This window comes from Meleagris gallopavo, chromosome 5, assembly GCF_000146605.3.
Source record: "Meleagris gallopavo isolate NT-WF06-2002-E0010 breed Aviagen turkey brand Nicholas breeding stock chromosome 5, Turkey_5.1, whole genome shotgun sequence".
Lineage (NCBI taxonomy): Eukaryota > Metazoa > Chordata > Aves > Galliformes > Phasianidae > Meleagris > Meleagris gallopavo.
In genome coordinates this window covers 51560529-51574873 of record NC_015015.2, presented here as the reverse complement: position 1 = coordinate 51574873, position 14345 = coordinate 51560529, and the positions used below count along the sequence as shown (strand labels likewise).

Here is a 14345-nt window from a genome sequence, read left to right as displayed (position 1 = left end):
CTTTTTCCCATTTTGTAGTGCATTTGAAGGGAGGAATGGGGAAGCTGATCAAGGTGAATCTATGAGAACCTGTGAAAAGGTGTAGCTCTTCCATAGGAACATTTTAATGGAAAAAGGTGACCTGTTAGATATTTGTGGGCAAAATATTAGTAACTGCTTCTTATTCTGAGGGACAAAATCCCTTAACATCACCAAAAACATCATCAGCCTGAATGTGAATGTTATCAACTTATCACAGGCAGAAACCAAGCTTTCCTCTGAAACATCTTCAGCACTGATTAGGAAGGTGGAAATGGCACTGAGAGGAAGGGAGTTCCTACTTTGGAAAATATAATAGAACACAGAAAATTCAACAGTGACATTTCTTTAATCACACAACCATACATTTAAGCTTTTTCTTCCCCATCATTATCAGTTTAGAAAAAGAGATACCAACCTACCAAAAAGCATTTGAAGCAGCTCTGGGATTGGGTTAACATGGTGGATTTGTGAAAGATGGCTTAACATGCTGCCGAGTCTGATACTGCCAAGGCCCCACAGAAAAGTCCTGTCAGATGGATGATTTACTCTAACTATTTACTCTAATTTCACACTAGCAAATTGAAAGCCAGCAGATTTTCTTTCTGTCTCCTTTATCAAAACTTTTAGACAAGTCATGTAACACCTGCATCTGCTCCTCTTTCCCAAATTAAGCAGTACAATATTCAGCCAGGAGGAATTGAGGTGACTATTCAGGAAAAGAATTGTTCAACTTAAATAAGAGTGACAAAACTTGGTGATTAATTTGTCTCTGTTTCTCCAGTTGGAAAAGAAAGAGGGAAAGATAGTGGCAGTGTAATTATACTTCGCTGCACCAAAAGAGCCCTTCATCCTGAATTCATGGGAGCTTTTGACTTGCTTGGAGATTACCAGTTAATAGATACTTCATAAATACAGGCTAGAACAATCTAAAGGCAGATATAAAGATACAGCAAATAGAGTGGTGTGCTCAACTTGTTTGCACTCCTCTGTTCTTCTTAGACTTTTCTTTTTCAGAAAGCTTTATGTATGAGTAGTAGTGGCCATAGAACGTGGCATTTGGAGAAAGGTAGTTATGCACAGTTTGCTGTGTAGACACACCCCACTCCAGCTGTGAGGTAATGAAGATTTGCTGCAGGTGCATGTACTTAGTGTCACTATCTTCAACCATTGTTTCTTCTCTTCCAGTCAAAAGAACTTGATACATTTTGGAACTTGTGAACTAACACACCTAGATGCTGTTTTAAGTCCACTGAAGTCAGCAGAGAATTGAGTGTGGCAAGGCTTCAGTTTTACCTTATACTTACTTTGGCTTTTCACCTAATGCTTTTCTTTAGACAAGACTCATTTAAAGATAAGATTTAAGGCCAGGTTGGACGGGCAGCCTGATCTGGTGGGTGGCAACCTTATGCACAGTAGGAGGTTGGAACTGAATGATGTTTAAGTCCTCTCCAATCCAAGCCATTCTATGAGAAAGGGTACAAATCTCCAAGGTTTCATGATCCTTAACAAAGAAAAACAAGAAGGAATCAGGCTTCAAGATAAACCATTCAAACAATGATGTAGAATAATTTGGTATCTTTGGTGTCTCCCCATCACATCTGTTTCTGGTACTAGTAACTGGAGGATGCTCCTGGAAGGGCAATGGCAGCAGAGCAGCTTTATTGCTCAATAGACAATACAGTGACAAGGTTTCATTCAACAGTTAGCTATCTCCAATCCGGTTGCTTTCGTGCCTTAAAGCACATTCTGATTTTCAGTGCTTTTAACTGGTGAAGTAATATTCTCCACTGTTTGGGTAGTTTGACCATTTGTATGCACTCTTTCTGATAGTATGTGGAAAAAAGAGGAAATAAAGAGAATAGAAACAGCACTCTCATAGCTACAGATGTTTACAGTTGCAGACGTAATTAAGAAAATGTTGAGTTCACATTCTGCAGCTAACCCTTGTAAAAAAATAGAAAAGTTACTGATCTGGAAATCCAGATCCAGAGAGCATGGAAAAGAAACCCAGGACATACCTAATGAGCTGGCAGATGTGAATTTTCACACTTGTGAAGTTCACCACAGTAACTTCCCATCTCTAGAGGTGGTGTTGGCTTTGTTTCACAGTTTTGCTTTGAAGTACAGAATAGAATGCTGAACGCCACTGTCAAATTGGTATGACACTTGACAAGAGCACAAAACAATTTTATTGCTGGATAAGCCTGACAGATGATTTGGCCTGGGCAATTTAACAAGGGCATAAGAGATTGGAATCACTAGAAGATGATTTTATGGCCAATGAGCTAGAAGCAGCTGTGTTTGGTGGTTTTTGTTATTTGGTTTTTTTGTTTTTTTTTACCCCTTCTGTCTGAACTGTGGGTCATTGTGGATATATGACAAAAAATATTCCAGGACTTTGAAGACCTGAGACATGCTGCTACCGAGAAGCATTTTTTGTACATAAATTTAGGAGACCATCCCACAAGAAGTCTCAGATCTGTTACTTCCCACCTCTCATCACATGATCTTTCTGGAGCAGAGGTACAATCCAGTTTCCATACATCAATCCATAGAAACTTGCTCCCGTTCAAGCAGGCAAATGTTTATTTTTGTTTGACTTCATTTTGTCTCTTCACAGATCTCATCCTCCTTCAGCCTGCTTTTGCTGTTTGACAAATTATTATTTTTTCTGTTGCTTCAGCAAATACTACTTGAAGCATGTTCAAAGCTGAGCATATGTTAAGAGTATTTTGCTGAATCAGGAATTCATTGCATAGCAATATCCCATAGTGCGTGCACAGATGGAGGACTTGGATAGGGAACACTCAGTTACAGTAACAGGCAAAGTGCAAAAAATTAACCTTTTTCTTTTGGGCAACAGACTCCTTATTTAATGTATTTGCTACTTTGCTGGCAGCTAAATACATTTGTCATGGCAAAAATCAGCATGTATATCACATTGTAAGGGTAGCTTATTTACCAGTATTTTTGAGATATTAGAATGGGTGGGAAAATAAAAAAGCAGCAGCTTACAATGCTGAAGATGTATCAGTCTTGTCAGGATGATGAGTACAGTGCATACAGAAAAATCCCTATGAGGGTCTCCACATCATGGAGAGATCAAAACAAGAAAGCTAGTGGAGAGAATGAGTCAGAAAGCTTTATCTCAAGCACAGACAACCTTTTTCTTACTAAGAAAAAAAGGATTGGGATATATTTTTCGTACAATAAATTAAAAAAACAAAACAGCAAAGTACACCAACATGAACAATCCAATAATAACATGAAAATAACTAGGGTCAGCTTTCATCAAGCTAATAAGTTTCCTTTCACCCACTCTCTCACTGCAGGTCATGTATACTGGAATGCAGATTGCCACCCATCAGTATAGGAGTAATGACAGATATTTAGACACCCTCCAAGTGCAATATTGTGGTGTTCAGTTCAAGCACAGCTGTTGTATGGGCAAGGAACAGGATTCCCCAGGAGAGTGAAATCAGATTCAGCTCTGTGAATGAGTCTATTGAGGAATCTTGTTGTCTATCATTCATAGAATATGATGGAAAACTCAAAGTGGGGTACTTACCTCCAGGAGTACTTAATTCTTAGAAATTCCAATAAATACAGGAGACACAATTCCACAAAGATACTTAAAATATATCTAGTTTGGCTCTATCTGAAAATATTTTATGACAATAATTTACAGACACCTACCTTGATAAACATGAGGCAGCCTTTAGGCACTGCATGTTAGCAGCTACTTGCTGGAAACTGAAACTGTACCAGGTCATGCTCTAATGGAACAGAACACAAATCTTAAATAGCTGGCTAATTAACTGGTCAAATAACTTGTCTAGGGATATGATATAACTTGTTAAATTTGATATATAAAATCTTAAATCACATGCCTTTCAAACATCACATAATTAGTAAGGGTTTTAAGTATAGCTCTCTTGCCTTGGTTTGGAAGGTGGTAAGCTTAGATCATCAGAATGGTGCCTTTGGCTACAATAATGAATGTTTCTGAACTAGCATAGTATGAGTTTTAGATTTTTTTTTTTTTCCCCACATTAGCACAAACTATACAGGCAGCACATATGGCAAAAGAAGGTGATGACAGTACCTTCTAGGGGTATACAAACCCTGCAGAGCAGTAGCAGGATTTAAAAAAAAAGAAATAAAAATAAAAAAAATTGACTCACCCCTTCCAACAACAGCTCAAGAGGAATGCAATCTCCATCCAGAAAGATGCCACTCCGTTGGCTGCCAACCCTTAAATGAGGGTGAGGAGGGGTGGATCCTGGCTCTACCTCTTCCAGTCACTCAGGTGCACTGCTTGCACCTGAGCTCTCTAGGCTAGTCATGTCTACTTATCTGGTGCTCACCCCTCAGTTCAGACTGTGATCTGGAATTGCACAGATATATGAAGCCTTCCTGATATCCATAAAGAGCTAGTATTTTTGTATGCCAAATTTGTGGTTTGAATGTAGATCCTGATACATGATAAAAAGTAAGGAATTTTTTCTATGGGGCTGACTCTTCTCTAAAGAGCAATATGCTTTAAGATGTACATCTTCATATATTTTTGTGCTCTTCATAATTTATTAATGGTAATAATCTGGGCAAGCCCCAATCTTTATGTAAGCAAACAAAATAGCTGTAGGAAATATTTGTGAATATTACTAAGAAAAGGCAAGATTATCATGTTCTTTCCATCGAGACTGTATGCTTTTCTGCAAAACTTTGCTACCACACCACATCCCCTTGAAACAAGATTATCTTAGCCTAATTGATGTATCAGGCACATTTAATTAAAAAGAAACCCAAAACCTTTTTCTGGGTAGCTCTGCTCCCACTCTTTGAAGAACACATAAAATAATGCCTCTTAACCCACTGTCTACTTTCCATAGGAAGAACCCACAGGAAAATTGAGAACCTCTTCATTACACATGACAGTTAACAACAACACCTGTTGATTCAGGTCTTAATCTACATTTTAGAGACTGCGGAAAACCAAGACAATAGACCAGGACCTTCTTATCTACCCTTTAGCTTGAAGGGAGGCTATTTTCTTACGGTTATTGAGCCCAAGTGTTGTCTGATACAGTTGAGCCTTATGTTGAAACAGAAGCTCCTCTGTGGAGAAATATTACTCACAGTGTGGCCAATGTTACTCACAGCCCTAACTACTAAATACAATTTTTCATCACAAGCCTTGGCACTTACCTCAGGTTTTGAATCACCACTTGTAAAACCATTGGCCTCAGGAGCAATGACTGTTTTATGAGTAAGGAGTCTTCAGGAAGTGCATTGTCGCCATTTCTAAATCTTTGCATGGATATTTAAGCCCTTCTTTCTTCTTCCTTCCAGCAGTACATATTCTACTTGCCCATTATCCTTGCAAGACAAAATATAATCAATCATACATGTAGATGTGATTTACTTTGATACTTGCAATGCAAATGCTATGGCATGGATTAGCATTCTGGTCTTGAGCATGTTGAAGCCCACTGGAAAAGCTTCTGTGGGAATTAGAGACAAAAAATGTCTATACTACTACCCCTAATACAGGTAACAAAACAGACTCTCCTGCCTTGCATGTGCCAAACCAGTAAGCATGTGCAAAGGAGAGTGCAGAGTTCAGGTTGTGCCTGAGCAGTCACAGTCAGCAATGATCATGGAGATGGCTGAATGGAGAATGGACTGAGTGTGAAGCACTCCTGGCCTGGGGCTGCTCTGAAAGCTGCTTTTTCAGTGCATTTGACACGTTGTCAAGGACGCATTCAGAATGCATACCGTTGACCACTTTTTAACAAGTCTTAGCATCCTGAGATCTGCCAAAACATGGTAACGTTGCCTTAGGAGACATCTAGGTAGTCTTCTGTAAGCATTCATGTGTACCTTCATTAGAAGTATGGTGAGAAGAAAAGCTTATTTATAAAGCCATTTATTAATATTGTGATTGAGCAGTCATCTCATGTATCTAAGAGACATCGGATAAAACTGAGTATTAACCTACAATTCTACAAATGGAATCCATCCTCTCCATTTTTCTCTCTGCAGCACTGGGCATTGTCTTGCATTTTTTTTGTCTTTCCAAAAATTCTTTTTTTCCCATTTGATTTCAGTGACTTTCTATTTCTTCACTAAGAACTCTACCATCCCATTTCCCTTGAGTTTTTATTTTCCCCTTCAAACATTTTTCAGTATTAGATTATTTGCTTCAAGTCAAGTCATATGTTTTATTATACTTATCTATTCTCACAGCAAGTATAAAATGCACCCATTTTAGGGAAGGGAAATGGGACCTAGAGAGATTAAACTAGTAGCCCAGGTACATCTATCACACAGCAGAAAATTGAGATCAGGACTATCAAATCCTAGATAAGACCATGGTCCTGTGAGGACCCGTGTGTTCCTGAGGGGCTATATGGCCCTGCCAGATGTTCAGCAAGACCCTGGCAGCTGGAAGTACATATCAGGATTTTTAAGATGCATCATCCGAAGGGCATTCCATTAGGAATGGCTTTCTATGTACTGGCTTTTGTTGTTTGTGTGTTTGTTTTCCAGATATAATATGATCTTTAATCTAGGTTGCTCAAGCGAGCTCAGAGAGTTTCCAAAGGTGATGAAGAAGGCGTGTATCTAACTTCAGTAGACCTGGGAAAAGGATAAGGTAAGCACATTTCATTTCTCTGGGCAAAAATGGGCTACGTAAAGCAAGCTGCACATTCAAGCCTTCCTAGTGAGAAGACAATAGAAAGAATTATAAAAGGATTGATCAGCAATGGCACACACAAAGCTCCCAAATCATCCACTACGTGGCTTGACTCAAGATCAAATACACTGATATTCAAACACAGGAGAGACTCCCTTTTACATTCTACATGGATGACACTTCCTAGCCCTTTTGCTGACGCTCTCAAAAGAGCGTTAGTAGAGATAAAAGAGTTATACCTTGGGACTTAAAACAGCAGCTATTACTGTAAGGAGAGAGGAGTTGGGCGCAGATAACAAAGCGATAGTGAGACGTGATGGACTGGCTGAGTCTGGGAGAAAGAAATGCCTGCAACATAAAAGGAATCATAAGTTTTCCTTTTGATCTTTGTTAGTATCCTCCAGTATAATTTTGTCTGTTTATGCACTTCAGTGACCTCCACTGCCTTAATGCCTTGCAGGTTTCTCGATGCACAGTGCTCTTTTGACAGTGGAGAGTAGTGGTCCGACAGTTCTAAAAACAGCACAGAAGGAACAAAAAAGATGATGATGTCACTCTTACACGACAAAGCAATGCTACAGACACACAGGGCTCATGTGGCAGTGCCCAGCAGTACAAGGAATAGTGGTCTGGAGGGTATACTCTGCAGATCTGAGCTGCTAAAGAAGTGCGATTCATCATACTGAGACCATCGTGATTGAAGAAAGTGCACAGATAGGGGAGATGTGAGCTTGAGAAATGTATATGCATAGTAACTATGATCACTGCTTGTGCTGAGATCTTGTTCCACATGCTCTTGGTTCATACAGATCCCTTTGTAATGTAAATCTCTATTCAGTCCCTAAAATTATTAGATACAAAGCCACTTCTTAGCTCACAAAGATTTAAGCTTAAAAATGACCTTAAAAATTAGAAACCCTCATGGGTTCCCATATTCTAGTACAGAGACCTGAGTATTAACCCTTTGGTAGGTAGTTTTTCTTACAGCACGTGAACTGTGCAGAGTATGGGGGATTAAACACAATTCTGCACATTTCAAAGCCCAGACAGTTCTCAGGAGAAATTATTTGTCACCCTAATCCCTGCAGCTCTGTTTATCTCTGATCAGAAAGGAGAGTGCCAAATTGGCATAGTGATTCATGTACCAAAAAAAGAGCGTGCCTATAAGCACAGATCATGATTTGCATACTTATTAGCCTTGACTGCCAGGGAACATTCTGGTTCCTTTGTAAGCACAGAAACAGTAAAAATATGCTAATAGCAGCATATCAAATTTGGGCTTTAGCCAATCTGTCAATATTGAAATTGCTTGCCTGTAATATAATGGGTAAACAAGTTGCTGTATGGGATGATGTGAGGCATGATTTGAACTTGTTGAAATTTAGTCATTTTGTGCCAGAAAAACTCACAGAAGATCAGAAAAGGAAACATAAGCATATATGCAAGACAGATGTCACACTGATTTTCTATTCTGTTATCTGTTTGCTGCCTTCTTTTCTGCTTTGAGAAGTAGCTCATTCAAGAAGCCAGGGGAGGTGGGATCATTTCTGGGAAGAATCACTTAAATCACAGTCAACATAAGTCCTGCGTATAGACCCCATTCCTACTCTTCCCTATATGATAAAGACAAAATATCTCCTGACATAAACCTGATATAAACCCAAGTCACCCATTTCCTCTACACACAAATACATATTTTTCCCACAGAAATGATAATCAAAACCTTTCAGAATGTAATGATCTCCTAGCTCTAGCTCCCCAGAATTCCACTCCATGTGAAAACAGCATTTCTGCTTTACATGTCTGCTGAAGACTGCAGCTGCTTTGACAGACCCTTCCCTTTCACCATCTCTTATACACACTATTTCCAGTCCAGGGAGAGTCCAGCCATCAGAAAACCCTCAATTACATTAATGCTTTCAGGGAACACCCTGTGCAGCCTGAAAATGACTGAATAAAACTTTCTCTTGCTTCCTGGTGGAAATTGGTTGCCTAGATTAGAAAAGTTTTTGCAATTCTCCTTCTTTTCTGGATCATGACATTTTAGCCTGCCCAGTACCTCCTACTCAGTGATCTCTGGACGTAGCTGCTAGATTCCCTTCGCTTCTAGTTCAACCACACCATACTGAGTTAGGGCAGCTGCTTCACATGCAGCATGGAATGCCATCTCATGCATGTGAATGGCTGCATGTAGGATAAGACAAACTCTTAATCCCACCATGAGGTAATCCCTTTTTACACTGATCCTCTTCTGCAGTCTTTGCTCAAGATGAACTTTGCCAACATGACCAGCTCAGAGAAGACGACGACCTTTGGCAGACAAGAAGGTGAGAAAAACCAGGCTAACTTGATGGACACAAGTTTGCTGATGTGAATTTCATGCCTAAACGTTACTAAATGAAGGTACAGTGGGACTATGTTGCCCCAGTCTTCTCTGTGTCTGTATATGGTGAGGAGGACCTTTTCTCCACCCTCTCTATTTATTCTTTTGCTCCATTTTTGTTTTTCAATTATCTGGCATAGTCTGTGCTAATTATGCTCAGTTGCCTTCCCTTTCTTTGAGGGTTGTTCCAGATAGAAAGGAGAAAAATGATGCTGTAGTTAGTGAAATGTTTTTGGCGTGATTCTCTTTCTTTTCAAAGAATGGGTTTGAATGTTCCATCTCTCTGAGCAGAGCTATAAATACAAATAGAGAAATAATATAAAAAAAACAAAAAACAAAAGAAAAAAACTCAAACCCACAACTTTCTTTGCTCAGAAGGACTTCATGAAATCGCTTCTGTTTCTCCTCAGCATAACTTTACAGCCAGTTCTCCTTTTGTCCTTACACAAGACAGATTTTGCAGAGCAGAGCCTTCAGCTCCAGTGGGGCATACCAGAAAAGGTCTTGAACCAGAGGCATCCCTCTGACCTTGCCATGGGGCTCAGTGACTTGGGCAGCAGGTTGCACTGTTCTGGATTACTCCAGACAACGGCTTTGTTGATACTTCTGTGAACTGGAGAAGAGTGACCTGAAAGTAAATTTTTGTGAGCTCTTGGTCTGGCTCCCAAGACCAAAATCAAGGACAGGAACCATAGGAGTAGGCTGCAGGATGCTTTTAAGTGAAGAATCTTGCTGTCAGGCAGAAACCTTCACAGTAAAAATGTGAAAAGTCAAGTGCACAAAGCAGCATATGAAGGGGGACAGGGAGGTCATTTTCTACAGAAAAATAGCCTTGAGCTATGCAATCGCATGCACAACTTAAGGAGTCCCACACATCACATCCCCTTCCAGACCTGGAAACTCACATCACCTTCTTCTCAACATGAAGTGTGAGTTTGCCAGAGACAGAGGAATGTCTGTGAATGCACTTAGTGTTAACATTCACAATCTTTAATGCCAGCACCTCAGCAGCTATAATCCCATTTACCAACTGGAAAATCCCAGGGTGTTTCCAGGATTAATAATTGCAGAGGAAAGCATGGAAATGTGTCCCCTGGGAACTTGAAAATAACAAAATAATAGCTTCAAAACTCATATAAAACAAGTGATTGCCTGGTGTTTTGGTTCTTTCTCCCCATGAATGGAGTTCTAAACCCAGTTTTTAAGGCTATCCGTGAAGTTTTGCAATTATTATTTGTGCATAATCTCCACCCATACACATGCCAGAGGGAATGAGGCTCCTGTTCCCTCTTGTTCTTCCCGTGGAACAATTCTCAGTTTCACAGCCAAGGATGAAAAGTGACTTAACAGGATATTCAATGATTTGCTGTGAAAAAGGCAGCGTGGTGATATCTGAAACTCAGCAGGCCCTCCTTGTTCTTCACAGAGATGCTAGGTGGGGCATCTCAGATAGCACAGGGTGGTAATTGTGGAGAAAAGTTAACTTGCTAATAGCAATCACTTTATCTTGTTTGTCAGTGATTAGTTATGTAAATTTGTTCTCCCTTTCAATTCCATAGCAGTGCATCAAGGTGACATGCCACATGTGCATAATTACTGCCAGTGTTATTTCCAGACCTTGATCTAGAAAATGCAAAGTGCCACTTATTAGAAAGTCCACACAATCAAAGAGGCTTCTTTCATTTCTCTGCACATGTTTGCTGTTCTCTTTTGATAGGCACAGCATGTAAGAAGCCAGTGGGAAGCAAACACTGCGTGCACAACGTGGCTTCTCCTTTGTTAATTAGCTAAATCAGGTGCATAATGTTGTCTGTGTAACTCCTAGAGCGTCTGTGATATTACTGCTCTTACAACAGAGGGAAATGCTGCCTTATCCAAGTCTGCAAGACAATAAAAATTAAGAAGGAAGATGAAAAATTACATTTATTTATTGTTTATACAGCACGATGACACTTCACAGGCAAATGATATAATACTCTCAACCCCAGAGGAATTCATAATCTACAGACTAGATTTCCAGCTGTGTCACTATTTATTCCCTGTGTCACCTCTCTAACTCTAGGTCAATTCAACAGAAGTAACAGCATCAAGATCTGGCTTTCATTAAGCAAAACTTCAGGGACTCATAACTAGGATTAAATGAAACTGATGTTGCCTTAACCCTAAGTCATTTAAACTGGAATGAAAAAAAAAAAAAGCCCACAAAAATCCCTTGTAGCTGCAGTTGTGTTTCCTCCTTGGTATCCAGGCTAGCAATGTCTGGAACCATCTTGCAGAATGAGCCAATCAGTTCGGTGCCCACCATGTCTAGCTATAATAAAACTGAGCTATTAATAACATAAAATCTCCAGTTAGCATAGACTTCTCAAGAAACACATGTGCTGTTGATGATAATCAGTAACAGGAATGAGAGTCTCAGCCATTTCACAAAAAGAGATGGCCCTCATCCCAACCCATTCCTGTGCTCGCTCTCCAGCCCTTTGTCTCATCATCTCACCAGCTCCTACTCTTAAAATCCATAGACGAGGAAGAAGCAGTCCCCTTTTTCCTCTAACAGCAACCCAGTGGAGAGGCCATGTTTGTCCTCAGTGAGGTTCTTCTGGTAGGAACACAGTCCCTCTGACACACAGTGGGATGAGGTGCCATGCATCTGCTTGTACAAGTCAAGCAAGAGTAGGCAGTTGAAAACCAATAGACCTGGGGCTATTTCCTTTGGACTGAGCCCAAATACTCATACAAGTTAGAATGAACCTCTTTGGAAAAGTTATCAAATAGTAGGGTGATACAATTGAAGCCACAGGTCACAATAGTATTATTTGTGGCAGAGAGGAACAGCTTCTTGGAAAGTCCATTCTAACTTAAGAAATGGTGAATGCACAGAGAATGAGATCAGCACCACATCATATTACAACACTGGAAAGCAAGAGGCAGGAAACATTGTGGTAGCATTTAATAACATTGAATTAATCTCAAAAATAAAGTGACCTTGAAAGAAAAAAAAGAAGAAAAAAAAAAAGGCTAAATGAGATGGGGCACAGCCAGGGAAGGGGTTATAGGCTGCTTTACGAAGGCACATAGTGTGCTGAGACCCAAACAGCCATTCTGATGATTCCCTTAGTGCTTTTATTTGCCAGAAAACTCCAAAGAGCCTTTTGCCCTTGTGATCCCTACTATCTAGTCCATAAATAGAGCACCAAGCTCCCCATATCCCCTCCTTTCCCATGGGGCACAGTTGGGTGATGGCAGCAGGGAGTGCTTTTTTCCTGCCATTCCCCAGCAGCTCTGCAGCAGCCCCAATGCATCGCCAGCTCTATTCTGGGCTCCAGCAACCGGCTGCTCGGGGCCCAACCCAGGCAGTGCCTGGACACGTGCCCTCCCCACAGAATCTATTTTTGGGGACTGCCATAATAGTTGGCTTTACCTACTTCTTGCTGTCTGTGGTGAGCCTCACGCTGAGGGGTTTTGTCAGCCCTAAAGGATCAAGCTGTTCCCTGTTTCCTCTGGAGTCAAAAGGATGGATAATCCGGCCCAGCCTTTGTGCTGCAGCTTTTAAATGTGTACTAACCTCACCCGTCCTCAAATTCACATGGGCCCCAGGGTCTTGATTCTGCTTTCAGGCAAAGCTGCTTTCTCAATGCCACTCCTTTGCAGTCGATGCACAGACTCTAGATTTGCATTGTGTACGAGGCATCTGGGTACAAAGAAAGGGAAGGTGCTGCAAGATGCTCTTACATAACATACTTTTCATGAGACTCCCAGTGATAAGAAATCCCATGCTGGACAAGATCCAGCAAGGCCAAGGCAAACACACGAGCTCCCCATGAGCTCTGCCCTGCTGAGCTGGCAGTTCCCAAAAGTAGCAACTTGCTCCGTAATCTAACACTGACGGAGAAAAAAGCGCCATGTTCCCTCTTCCTCCTTAGCTGCTCTGCCAGGAGGAACCCCTCTGCAGATCAGGGAGCTGGGGGATCAAACTGTCCTGTCTGTCCTGTGCTCCCCTCCACCTGATGTGCATGGCAGCAGAGCATGGCACTGCAGAGGCACTTTCCTGACCCCACTGTGCTGCCTCTCTCCCTGAGCAGAGGAGTCGGGGCAATTGAGGGCAAACAGAAAATGAGGCTGAGGCCAAAGGCTTCAGTGAAGGAGTTGTCTTCCTCTTACAGAGTAATTCAATTAGGAACATCTTACTGGAGCCCTGGTCAGCAACTCCCACTCTGCCAGGCAAAACTAAAGGGGCATATGCAACTTGCTGCCCTATTACATGTTAGGAGGCTTCACCCTGGCTCTCAGCAGGTCTACAGTCAAAAGCAAAAGCAAATCAAAAGACAAATAAATGAACTCCTGCTAAAGGACTGGTTTAATAGCTGATCCGGTGAGACTGCAAACCTTTGCTCCGACCTGGTACACCTTCTAACCCCAACTCCACTCTGTTTCTACTTACAGAGCTAATTGAAACACCAGGAGACGATTGGAGCTCTGAAGGGTAACAGCAAAAACACCTCTGCTTTTAGATGCTACCTTCCCCTGCCCTTCTCCTCGGTGCATCACAGGGGAAATACATAAATGTTTGTTAACTTTAGTGAATAGATGCATTTCCCTGTTTAAAGCTCTAATCCTCCAGCCAAGATAAAAAATTGCCTCAGAGAAACAAGATTTTTTGCCTATTGATTATGTTTTTCCCAAAGACTTGTATTAGGTCATAATATGTAAAAGAAAATAAACCAACACTAACCCTCTTAAAAAGGTTTGCTAGCAAGCAAAGCCATATCAGAGCTGAGCAAACTATTTTGTCCAAACTTTATTCACACTTCTCCAGTTGAATGGTTTTCTTGTTCTCTGCAATGTGCTTGCAGACAAAGTTACAGTGAAGCTGGGAAGTATTATTAGCAAGTTTTATTATAGCATTGAATGGCTGCAGTGAAGGAATCCCCACTGGGTGACCCAGTGTGCAGATGAGTATAGAAGCTGTGTGATTCATTGTGCATAGCACAGCATGAAGTACTTGGAGCAAACCATTTGTCTGAGGTAGAAATAGGACTCATTCTGTCTTCAGGGACCTGTGATCCAGCTGGCATTTCCTTGAGTTTGCTACTTGAATTATGTTTCGTGACCCTATTTCCTAAGTATGTTTTTATCTTATAAAAGTGTGTGCATGGTGATGCTACCTAACATCCCAGGTTCATGCCTTCAAACAGAACTGCTTGATTGCAATAGGGAAGGTAGGTCAGGTAGTCCTATTTC

The 14345-nt window shown here is 40.9% G+C and overlaps 2 long non-coding RNA genes across 2 annotated transcripts; one reads left to right on the top strand and one right to left on the bottom strand.

The window, feature by feature from the left end:
• Positions 1-1318: 1318 nt before the first annotated feature.
• LOC109367909 lies at positions 1319-4403 on the bottom strand. The gene is made up of 3 exons (XR_002115475.2): positions 4206-4403; positions 3718-3797; positions 1319-1522 (listed from the first exon to the last, which is right to left on the bottom strand). It is a non-coding gene; the product is annotated as an uncharacterized LOC109367909 (long non-coding RNA).
• Positions 4404-7298: 2895 nt separating this feature from the next.
• LOC104911257 lies at positions 7299-13716 on the top strand. The gene is made up of 3 exons (XR_002115478.2): positions 7299-7446; positions 8979-9048; positions 13548-13716. It is a non-coding gene; the product is annotated as an uncharacterized LOC104911257 (long non-coding RNA).
• Positions 13717-14345: the final 629 nt, after the last annotated feature.